Raw genomic sequence first — 10,577 nt, forward strand, 5'->3', positions numbered from 1 at the left:
CTAAGAATTTCCCTTAATCTTCAGGTTACAGAAGAAAAGCCTTCGCAAAGGCAGACAAGGTGGCAAGCCTAGCTCCAAAATACGCAGAAAATGGTTAAAGCAAAAAGCAGGGAAGCACGACAAGTACTCATACTTTCTTAGAAAAATAAACTGAACTTTCCTACATTTTAAATGAGCACCTTAAGCACTGGGGGTTTAGCTGGGGAAGGGGAGAAGTGTTTCTTCCATCCCGGTTTTGGCACATACAGTTTCCTATGCTCCTGCAGCAAGGGGAAGGAGAAAGGCTTCTGAGAGTGCCTGAGAGCACTCCACTGTTTCCTGCGATGAAGTGCTCTCCAGAAGAGCTGAATTTGTTCCATCAACTACAGCTGTCTACTCTTCTCCAGTTAAACTAGGTTCTCACACCCTGCTCTCCTGATCTACTCATTACAGCATCACTGCAATTAACAAGGTGCCCTCTCTGTACAATGTGTTTGACCCAGGATTTACAGGACACTCTTTGAAGTATTCTACAAGTGAACCTTGACTTCTATTGTTTCTTCTCCAAGCAAAATTTCAGTTTTCCTTATGAAACCCTGAGAACCTGATTATCCACTTCATTGTCTTGTTCTTTCACCTTGCAAAATGAGTATCGCAGTGATTTGAGAGTATTCTAAAATTAAATTGCATTCCCTTTGAACAAGTACAAATGAATACGCGAGCAGTGTGAATCAGGCATGTGCAATTAAAATGATTGTGAAAGTAATACTCTTGAGAAAATGCCTCTCACTGCCTACCTCTGCTACTGCAACGCTCCAGTAGGATACCTATTGAGCCTAGTGTTGGGATGTTTGGTTATACTATGGGAATCCAACAGCCAGCGGGAATTACAAAGCTGAGCCTGCACACTGACTTTGTGATTCTTCAGAGAGGCAACGTGCCCAAATGATTTGCGATAGAACATATTTAACTGAAAATGATTTTAGGTTTGTCAGCACAACTGGGTGCTCCTGTTGAATATATTCAAGGTTAAATCTGACATAATTTAGTATGAATACAACAGCTGCTGAGTAGAACTAAACATTGCTCCGACATAATTCTATCTGCTACAAAATAAGGCTGGGCCTCTAAGTGCAGATCAATGTAAAGGGTTCTGTTTCAGAACTTGAAATATTTATATAGTAGATCGCCTTTTCCTCCAGATAATTTATTTAAGATCTCTTGTAACTCAGACATTTTGCCCTACCCTTTTCATAGAAAAACACATATATTTTGACAGCTCATTCAGGAGTCTGTTCACTGATTTGTACAAAATAAGATTCTCTATACCTACATACCTCTTATTTACACAACAAAATATCACGTATTACATCTTCTCTGCTTTTTGCTGAGATGCCGATTGTAAGTAAAAACATGGACTAAAGGTTGAAGGTGTAGAAAATAGGAGTCAAGGTAAATATGAATGCATAAGCAAAGTATAATAATATTTACCACATAGTATAGTATCAGATTTCAAAGGGGGGGGGGGCTTTTAGGTATGACAAAAGAACAAGGATGAAGTGAGAGACATCCACTTTTTTTTAAAGAAAAGATATTATTACTTTTTACAGATGAGCTACAGAAAGACACAACTGGAAGAATGAAAGCACCAGTGAGCCTGTGGTAGAATATGTGGCATCAGTACAAAACACGGTTTGGTGCCAGTGATCTCTTTGCTGTGACTCACATGTCTGAATGCTTTTGGTCACAAACAACAAAACCAGATACTTTGAAAACACTGAAGGAGCTAGGAAAAACAGCATGCACGTGGAAGGGATGAGTTGGGAGGCAAAATCCAAGACTCCTTTTCATACTATAAATCAAATGGGTCAGGGACCTTCTTGATTTTGAAAGCTTAAGAGCAAATGAATCATAGAATCATTTAGGTTGGAAAAGAACCTTAAGATCATCGAGTCCAACCGTAAACCTACCACTGCCAAGTCCACCACTAAACCATGTCCTGAAGCACCACATCTACATGTCTTTAGAATCATAGAATTGCTGAGGTTGGAAGGGACCTTTAAGATCATCAAGTCCAACCATTAACTAACCTACCTGACAAAACCACTTCTAAACCATGTCCCCAAGTACCACATCTACTCTTTTTTTAAACACCTCCAGGGATGGCAAATCCACCACCTCCATGGGCAGCCTATTCCAATATTTAATAAGCCTTTCAGCAAAAAAAATTTTCCTAATATCCAATCTAAACCTCGTCTGACATGAGCCCATTTCCTCTTGTCCTATCACTTGTCACCAGGGAGAAGAGGTCAGCCCCCACCTCTCTACTACCTCTTTTCAGGTAGTTGTAGAGAGTGATAAGGTCTCCCCTCAGCCTCCTCTTCTCCAGGCTAAACAACCCCAGTTCCCTCAGTTGTTCCTCGTAAGACTTGTTCTCCAGACCCCTCACCAGCTTTGTAGCCCTTCCCTGGACACGGTCCAACACCTCAATGTCCTTCTTGTAGTGAGGGGCGCAAAACTGAACACAGTACTTGAGGTGAGGCCTCACCAATGCCAAGTACAGATACCTTCAAGTATGGTGACTCGACCACTTCCCTGGGCAGCCTATTCCAATGCTTGATAACCCTTTTAGTGAAGAATTTTTTTCCTAATATCTATCCTAAACCTCCCCTGGCACAACTTGAGGCCATTTCCTCTTGTCCTATCACTTGCTACTTGGGAGAAGACACCGACACATCATGGCTTACATCCTTTCCCTCTGAAGGAAGTCTCCATACTACTGTGCTATTCCCTGGATCACGTCCAGGCATTGTCTGGGAGAATTATGGTTGGCTCAGGTAAAATCTGCCAGGGAGAGTGTTAACAATTGAAGAGTATACAAGATCGTGGAACATACAGTACGGTCTATTTTACTATACTATAGCAGCACTGAGTGTTACTAATTCCTAATTGGGATATTAATACAGACAGAGACACTCTCAATGGACATTTCAAAGTTTAACCAATTAAGGCTCCAGTTGACAAAGGGAAGATACTTTTCCTCAAGCTCTCTTCAACATAAAAACATGGCATCTTTAATTTCCGTGTAAGTACAGCTGCAATATTTCTGTAATAGCATGTAAGAGGTGCAAGGGAGCAGATTTACTGAAATTTAGCCTAGCACAAAGTTAAATAATGTATTTTCTAAGCATAATATTGTTCCACAGAGTTTCAATGCATCAACTGATTACGCAGTTATACTGAATTACATTATTTTAAGACAAAAAGGTCTCTATGAACATGAATTAAAATCAAGGTGAATGTTAGAAATCTGAAAGGGTTATAAAAGCGCAAGAAAGAACAACTGGAATATTTCATGCACATTAGGAAAAAAAGGATTCTCTTATATATAGTCATGATTAAATTAATAGGGAACAAGTTTGACACTGCAAATGAGAGGAAAATTACTACTGAGCAAAAAACTTTCCCTGCTTCATTTGTCTAATACCTGTATTCTCACAGCAAAAGACAGATATAATTAAAGCACAGGAAAAATAAACAGTTTTCAAGAAAATTTGTTTCAAAGTAACCTTATATAGAGCTCCACAGAAACATGAAAAGCAATTTCAAATTAGGTAAATGGTTTTAATAACTTGTACATGAACAAGTGCTGACAATACACACATTTTATTTTATATTTTTAACAGATAAAAACCACAAAATGCTTGCTTTTGAGGACAACTGCAACACCCTTATCACTTAATGACAGATCTTTATAGGGCTTATGTATTTTATACAACTATGCTAACTATGCAAGTATCAATAAGATGATTTAAAATATTTTTGAACAACTGGTTTCAAATTTCACACCTCTTTTTTAGCTTATGTAGCATTTACAGTAATGGGTAACGTTAAAAACTCTGATTGGAAACAATTATTTCATTTAAAAATTTTCAAATAGAAACAGGTAACAATGCACTTTGTGTTATACTACCAAAGCGGCATGGACACAGTACTAACAGAAACAATAATGCTATTTAGATATTGCTTTTATTCAAGCTATTTTTATGGAAGTAGCATGACCTGACAGACTAAACACTCATGTAATGTCAACAGACCAGAGTCCTGTCCAAAATTCTGCTCTTCAATAGTCCTGTAGTCAATTCAATCCCCACTTGTTTGATTTCCTCATCCATCTCTGACCTACTAGATGTAAATTGTCCACAGTATGGTCTATTTACAGGTAGGTGGTCTTAATCTACTTATCACATAAACTATGAAGATAGAATTCAATACAGAACTCCTCAGCACTAATTCCAATTAGTTTTAGGTGCTTACATGTACTTCAGCCATTTTTAAGCTTTTTTGGACAAAGGCAGACGGCAAAGCTGTGTGCCGCACTCAAGATGTTCTTAGCAGTTCTATATACAGCCTAAAATCGTCAGCCTGGTCACGCTCCTGGACTCCCCCTATGCACAGCATTAGTCTTTTGGCTCTGACACCGTACTTCAGCATTCGCACTAGTTTCCTTCCTTCCCACCACCCAGACAAAATTTCCAGTCTCTCTACTCTCATCCTCTATTTTCCAAACATGGTCTGCTAGCTTCCTTCTACCTATATGTATTATTTTCATCTTTCCATATTAAAAAATAAAAATTTGGCTCACTCAGTCATCTCAACCTCTCTTAATGATTGCCCTGTCTCTACGGTTATTGTTGTCTTGCCAATCTTCAGAACAACTGTTAATTTCAAAGTGTAAAATTAGAGCTGATCAAGTCAACAAAGAAAATACTAAATATCATTCGCCTTTACACTGTTCCTCATGAGAACGCTATGGGAAAGCCACTTAGTCCTTGAAGCTCCTTTATTGACAATCCTATATTAAGACCTGCTAGCTGGTTAGTTATTCATTCAAGTCTGGTCTGTTTCATTATATAGTTCAATTTATGTTTTTAATAATTGGTTTCACACAGCAGTAAGTTAAATTCTTTTCAAAGTCTACTACATCAACAGCATCATATTATCAAACTTGTAATTTTATCAAATATTAAAAGATTAAAATCAAGTTTTTGTCAATCATTTGTTTTACAAGCCCTACTTTCCATAAAACTATGTTGAGTAGAATTAATTTTACTCATGGCCCTTAATTCCTTATCAGCTGAATCCCCAATCAGCTTTTTCCATATGTTCACTGTGATTTATATCAGGCTATATTTACCCTGCTCAATCTGCTTGTCTACTCTGAATCTGGGCAGAACACCAGCTTTCTTCCAGTCTTAAGGAATGTATTAAAAATGAATACCAGTGAACCAGAAATCTCCCCCACCGTCTCCTCTAGAACTCACAGGTAGACCCATTGCAGCTAGACCTACTGACTAAAGATATGTATCTTCAACACGTATTGTTCAATATCTATTAATGGTTACTACGACTAAAGAAGCTCTCCATCCTAACATGATGCGTCATACTTTTCCTTCCAATTCATCATGTAACTTGCAATAATAAATCAACAGCAAGAGAAGAAAACAATTATGAAGTAGCTCACAAAACAGGGCTAATCCTGTTTCTGTTCTTAATACTTGGTCCTATAAAAACAAACCAAATATTTCTCTGCATGTCTCCTCCATGGCAATGGCCAACACATCTGCCATGAGAACAGAAGCTCTTTCACACAAGTATCAGTACCAACTGCGCATCTGCACAGCACCAGCACAATGAGATTCAATTCATAGACTCATACAATCATAGAATGGTTTAGGTTGGAAGGGACCTTGAAGATCATCAAGTTCCAACCCCCCTGCTATAGGCAGGGATACCTCCCACTAGACCAGGTTGCCCAAGGCCACATCCAGCCTGGCCTTGAACACCTCCAGGGATGAGGCCTCCACAACTTCTCTGGGCAACCTGTTCCAGTGCCTTACAAGCCTCAAAGTAAAGAATTTCTTCCTAATGTTTAATCTAAACCTGCCCTCTTCCAGTTTAAAGCCATTCCCCCTCGTCCTATCACTACAAGCCCTAGTGAAAAGTCCTTCCCCAGCTCTCCTGTAGGCCCCCTTTAGGTACTGGAAGGCCGCAATGAGATCTCCCCGGAGCCTTCTCTTCTCCAGGCTGAACAGCCCCAACTCTCTCAGCCTCTCCTCATAGGAGAGGTGCTCCAACCCTCGGATCATCCTCGTGGCTCTCCTCTGGATGTGCTCCAGCAGGTCCATGTCCTTCTTATGTTGGGGACTCCAGAGCTGGATGCAGTAGTCCAGGTGGGGTCTCACAAGAGTGGAGTAGAGGGGCAGAATCACCTCCTTTGACCTGCTGGCCACAACTGCTTCTAGAGTAACTTCAGTATCAATTACTGAACCAGCACTGTTAAACAGCTTCATTATCCACCCATTTTGCATCGCTACTGAACTGCACTTGTACTGGCTCATCTGACGCCCACCCAGCTGATGCAGCCTTGCACGAGGTTGACTCCTCCAGCCCAGCCGGGACTGAGCAGGGACCCACAAGAGCACAAATGCTAAGGGTCTCCTTAAGCACAGTCAACACCAGATCAGTCCTTTAACAGTGTTTTATTAGGACAGGTGGGGGTATAAAGGATATGCCTGTTTGGATAATTCTGTAAGACATCCTCCCTCCAGCACTCACCCACTGAATAGGAGACAGGAGGAAACCCCTGGGTTCTAGGTTAGCTTTGATCTTGTCCCCACTGATAAAGCATAGGCAATCTGGATCTTGTCTTGTTTACTAGTTTCTGGGGTTTTGTAGGTTTTTTAAAAAATGTTCTCCTCTCCAAATATTCTTCCCATTTTCTTTTGGGATTCTTTAGTGTTGTTCTTCCATGATCACTATAAAAATTTTATAGCTGCTAACTGCAGCTCATTGGTAAATCACTATCAGCACTGGGATACAGCTAAAAAAAGCAATAGGCCCTTAAAAATCCCACTCAGCAAAGTCTTATTTCAACTGTCTGCTCTAGAAGTACAAGTGCCACATCCCAGGAGCGCCCAAAAATACAAGGTAAAAAAACCAACTAAGCACAGATTTCAAATGTCTAACTAAGGGCTGCAGGTAAGCCTATAAGCTCAGTCACGATCCACAGACTCGAATCTTCTCTGGAGAGCAGCCACTTAAGAGTTGATTTTTTAAAGACTGGAGCAGAGCTGATCTGTCCTTTTACAGTTGTCTTACATATTCCCTGAGGACCTATACTGGATTTGGCCCTTCTGAGGATTTAAACAGAGGAGCACTTACTTTCTAGATCCTGCTCAGATTAAATTATAAGCTGCTTTGGCTGGGGCGATTACACACATGGCAGAGCAAAGCTGTGGACAGCCCTCAAACAGGGAGGTAAGCCTAGTAAGCGTGGCAAGTTTAGATGCTTCCAGAGTCAAATCAGCAGTTGAACAGCACTTTTGGATTGAAAATTTAAACTCAAGACATCTCAGTCTTGCTTGGTTGCTTTCTGGTGTCCTAATTTCCTGACTGGATTCAGTCCTTTTCACCTTTTTTACCTCCTCACTTACAACAGAAGATGGAATGGAGCATAAAAATAATGGTTTAGCACCATTTATTTCAGTAGTCCTTTAGAGTCATTACAGCCTGAGCAAATATGCTTCATCTCTTATGCACGTATGCACACTTTGCTGTCCTTCAAAGACTTGGCTGAAGTGCTCAAATTGAGCGCAACTTTGCAAATCTGCTGAACACTACTGGTTTACACAGGAGGAAGTAAAAACATAGCTTGCACAGGTTTAGAGACATACAGTTTGGCTTGAAGTGCATCACTAAATAAGGTGATCAAGGAGAGGAAAGAATTCAGCTTGATTATTAAATTTGTCAGTGAGTTAGAAATCATGCAGAGTGAGTAAGAGAAAACAAATTACGAAAACACTTTTTTGCAGCACCTGGATTTTAAAAACAGGGACCCACATGATGGTACTGTTAGGATAGCTCTTCAGGCTATGCTTTGACATTTTTAGAAGCATGCAAATGATCTAGGTGCTCATTAAGTCCACTTTCAGAAGATCCAATTCAGACTGAACTTCAACGAGACAAAGGTTTTCAAATCGCCCATCTCCTTCCCTCTGAAAGGTTTTGCAATAGAGAAAAAAAAGTACTTCTGAGAAAAGTATCTATGAATCATCAGACTGCTATTACAGCCATATCGTACTCTGCAAACAGAGCCAGAAGGAAAACTGCAGAGTGGGCAGAAGGAAAGTGCACCATCATCCTGAGTGAAGATTCTCAATTTAATGACTACAGTTAGTTCCTTGTAAATATGCAAAAGGGATGCTCAGCTGAAATGCTCCCTGAAATGTTAATTTCTTTACCCAGGAGGTATGATGAAAGGGATTTTTTTTCTTTTTTTTTCTTATTTTTATTTTTTTTAACCTACCAGAATTCAGAGCAGGGGCTTCAGAGAGCTCGCGTAGGAGAAAGTAATACATTCTGTAGTACTCTGGTTAATTACCTTCTTTTACATCCCTACAGCTAAAGTCAAAAGCACTATCTGTCCAGAAGTATTCCTGCAATCCTGGAGATATTCTTGTGAAAAGCATACTGTGCAAAAGAGCAGAATCTGATTCAAAGACAGGGAAACTCCTCCCTTTGGGAAGTAGAGCAGAAACCACTAATATTAGCATGAAATGCCAGAATAGTTATGCTAGGGAGGAGGTCACTCAGAATAGGGACAGTGCCAGAAACTGAGGACTAAGGCATTCTGTCAGATATAAAGCCCTAACAAGTACATGAACAAAGAAGGGTAAACAGTGCTGAGGGAACAAACTGTACAAACTCCAGCTAGCTGCCTTGGGTAGATTTTTTGGAGATGGGGGTTGGGGACTGGCCACCTATGTGTAACATTTATTTAACAGGCAAAAGTCAGCATGTTTGCTGGTTTAATTTTAATTAATTCTGTTAAAGGAGTTACGATTACATCTGTTAGCTTGGAATCTCTGCCAGCCATTAAAAACTGAAATGTACCGAGAGCTCAGATACAAACACTTCCATGCTTTAGAAATATCCCTGCCTTTCTCTCTAAAAGTGCTGATTATGTTCACTACGATTATAGCTGTGCAAATCACGTCTGTTCCTACTTTAAATAACACTAATTCGTGCTGCCACTGCTCCCAACGGAATGATGTGAAACTTAAGCAAACAAACCGAGTCCTTAAAATTCGTTTGCAGATATCACCAGTGTCACCACGCTCAGCTATGCTACAGAGGACCATACGTGCAGGGATGACTAGCGTCCTGACAAAGGACAGAAAGAACTTGCAAATTTTAAGATTTTCTGACTTTCTCACTTCTCTGTATGAGCATTTCGAGTTCCCCCTCACTCTCAAATAATTCGTAACAACATGCAAAGTGCTAACTAGCTTTGTCACCATCCTAAAACCTGCCTGCTGCAGCTGGCCACCTCAACTCTATAGATAAAGCAATGCAGAGAAGGTCGGCACCCAAAGTTTCCTTTTTTTCCTGATGCCTTTGCTTTCTTTTTTTTTCATATTAACTTGTAGAGTTTCCAGCTCCCTGAAGATACACTCTTGTGGGCATTGTGGAAGCTTTAAATGGGAGTATGCAACAGGGCAAGGCCTGACAAGATGTGTAACACCGCGCACAATGGTGAATGGTGACACAACCTGACTGCCTGCTGCCATCATTAAGAGCTGACTTACTCGGGTGGCACTTGAGAAAGCAAAGGAGACCTGGTGTCTGCCTCAAGAGCTCACACAGGGAGCTCACCACCACAACACCAGTAAATTCTGCCAGAGTTTTTCCTCCTGTCAATGAGAAGGGCACAGAGCCCTCTGGACGCACCGTCTTCTGCCTCCAATGATTAACAATAATGTCAGTCCTCCATTAGGTGGCAGATTGACCCAGCGAGAGGACGGGGCAGGCGCTTCTCTGAGATCCCCTGGATTTTAGCCAGTTTTACTGTCATCGACTGTTAAACCTCATCTATCTAAATACATGAATGGATAGACCCAATGTCGTTATGTTACTTTAGCGGGACAGCTTCAAATAACAGATACAATGTACTAAAAGTCATAGTTTTAGGATTAATCCCTCATTTTGCTGGTGTTATTCAACCAAATCTGCCACTGGCTTCATCTGAACTTAGCTTGATTAAAACTCTTAAGATTTGTTCTATAATCTTTATTGCAGCTGATTCTGTTAAATCTCTGTTCCCCGGCCGTTTCCTTGTATCTCCATCATCAAAGACCAAAAAAAAAGTAATTCAAAAATATAAATGAAAGGCTTATTTTTATGCATTTCACATCTATGTAAATGTGGAAAATTTCTCTGCTGTTATGATGTTAAAGGATTAATATGGCTTTTTAATTGAATGTATTTTTTATTTTAATGTATCAAAAATAAAACCCTGCAGCTTAATTCTCACAATAAATCTTGCACTTCTAATAGAGTTTTAAAACGCCATTATCAAACTGAAACCTTCTAAATGAGATGTTGTAACCTACATTCCCATGCTCTTGCCCTTTCATTTGAAATATATTTTATATATTAAGAGTATTTTCAATTTTCCTTTTAAAAGAATCAGAGAAGGTACTTAACACCACCAAAATAACATAATCCTAGGTGCAATTTAAGCAAGCAGCAGTAGG

Source organism: Charadrius vociferus, unplaced genomic scaffold, assembly GCF_000708025.1.
Source record: "Charadrius vociferus isolate BGI_N301 unplaced genomic scaffold, ASM70802v2 scaffold52, whole genome shotgun sequence".
NCBI lineage: Eukaryota > Metazoa > Chordata > Aves > Charadriiformes > Charadriidae > Charadrius > Charadrius vociferus.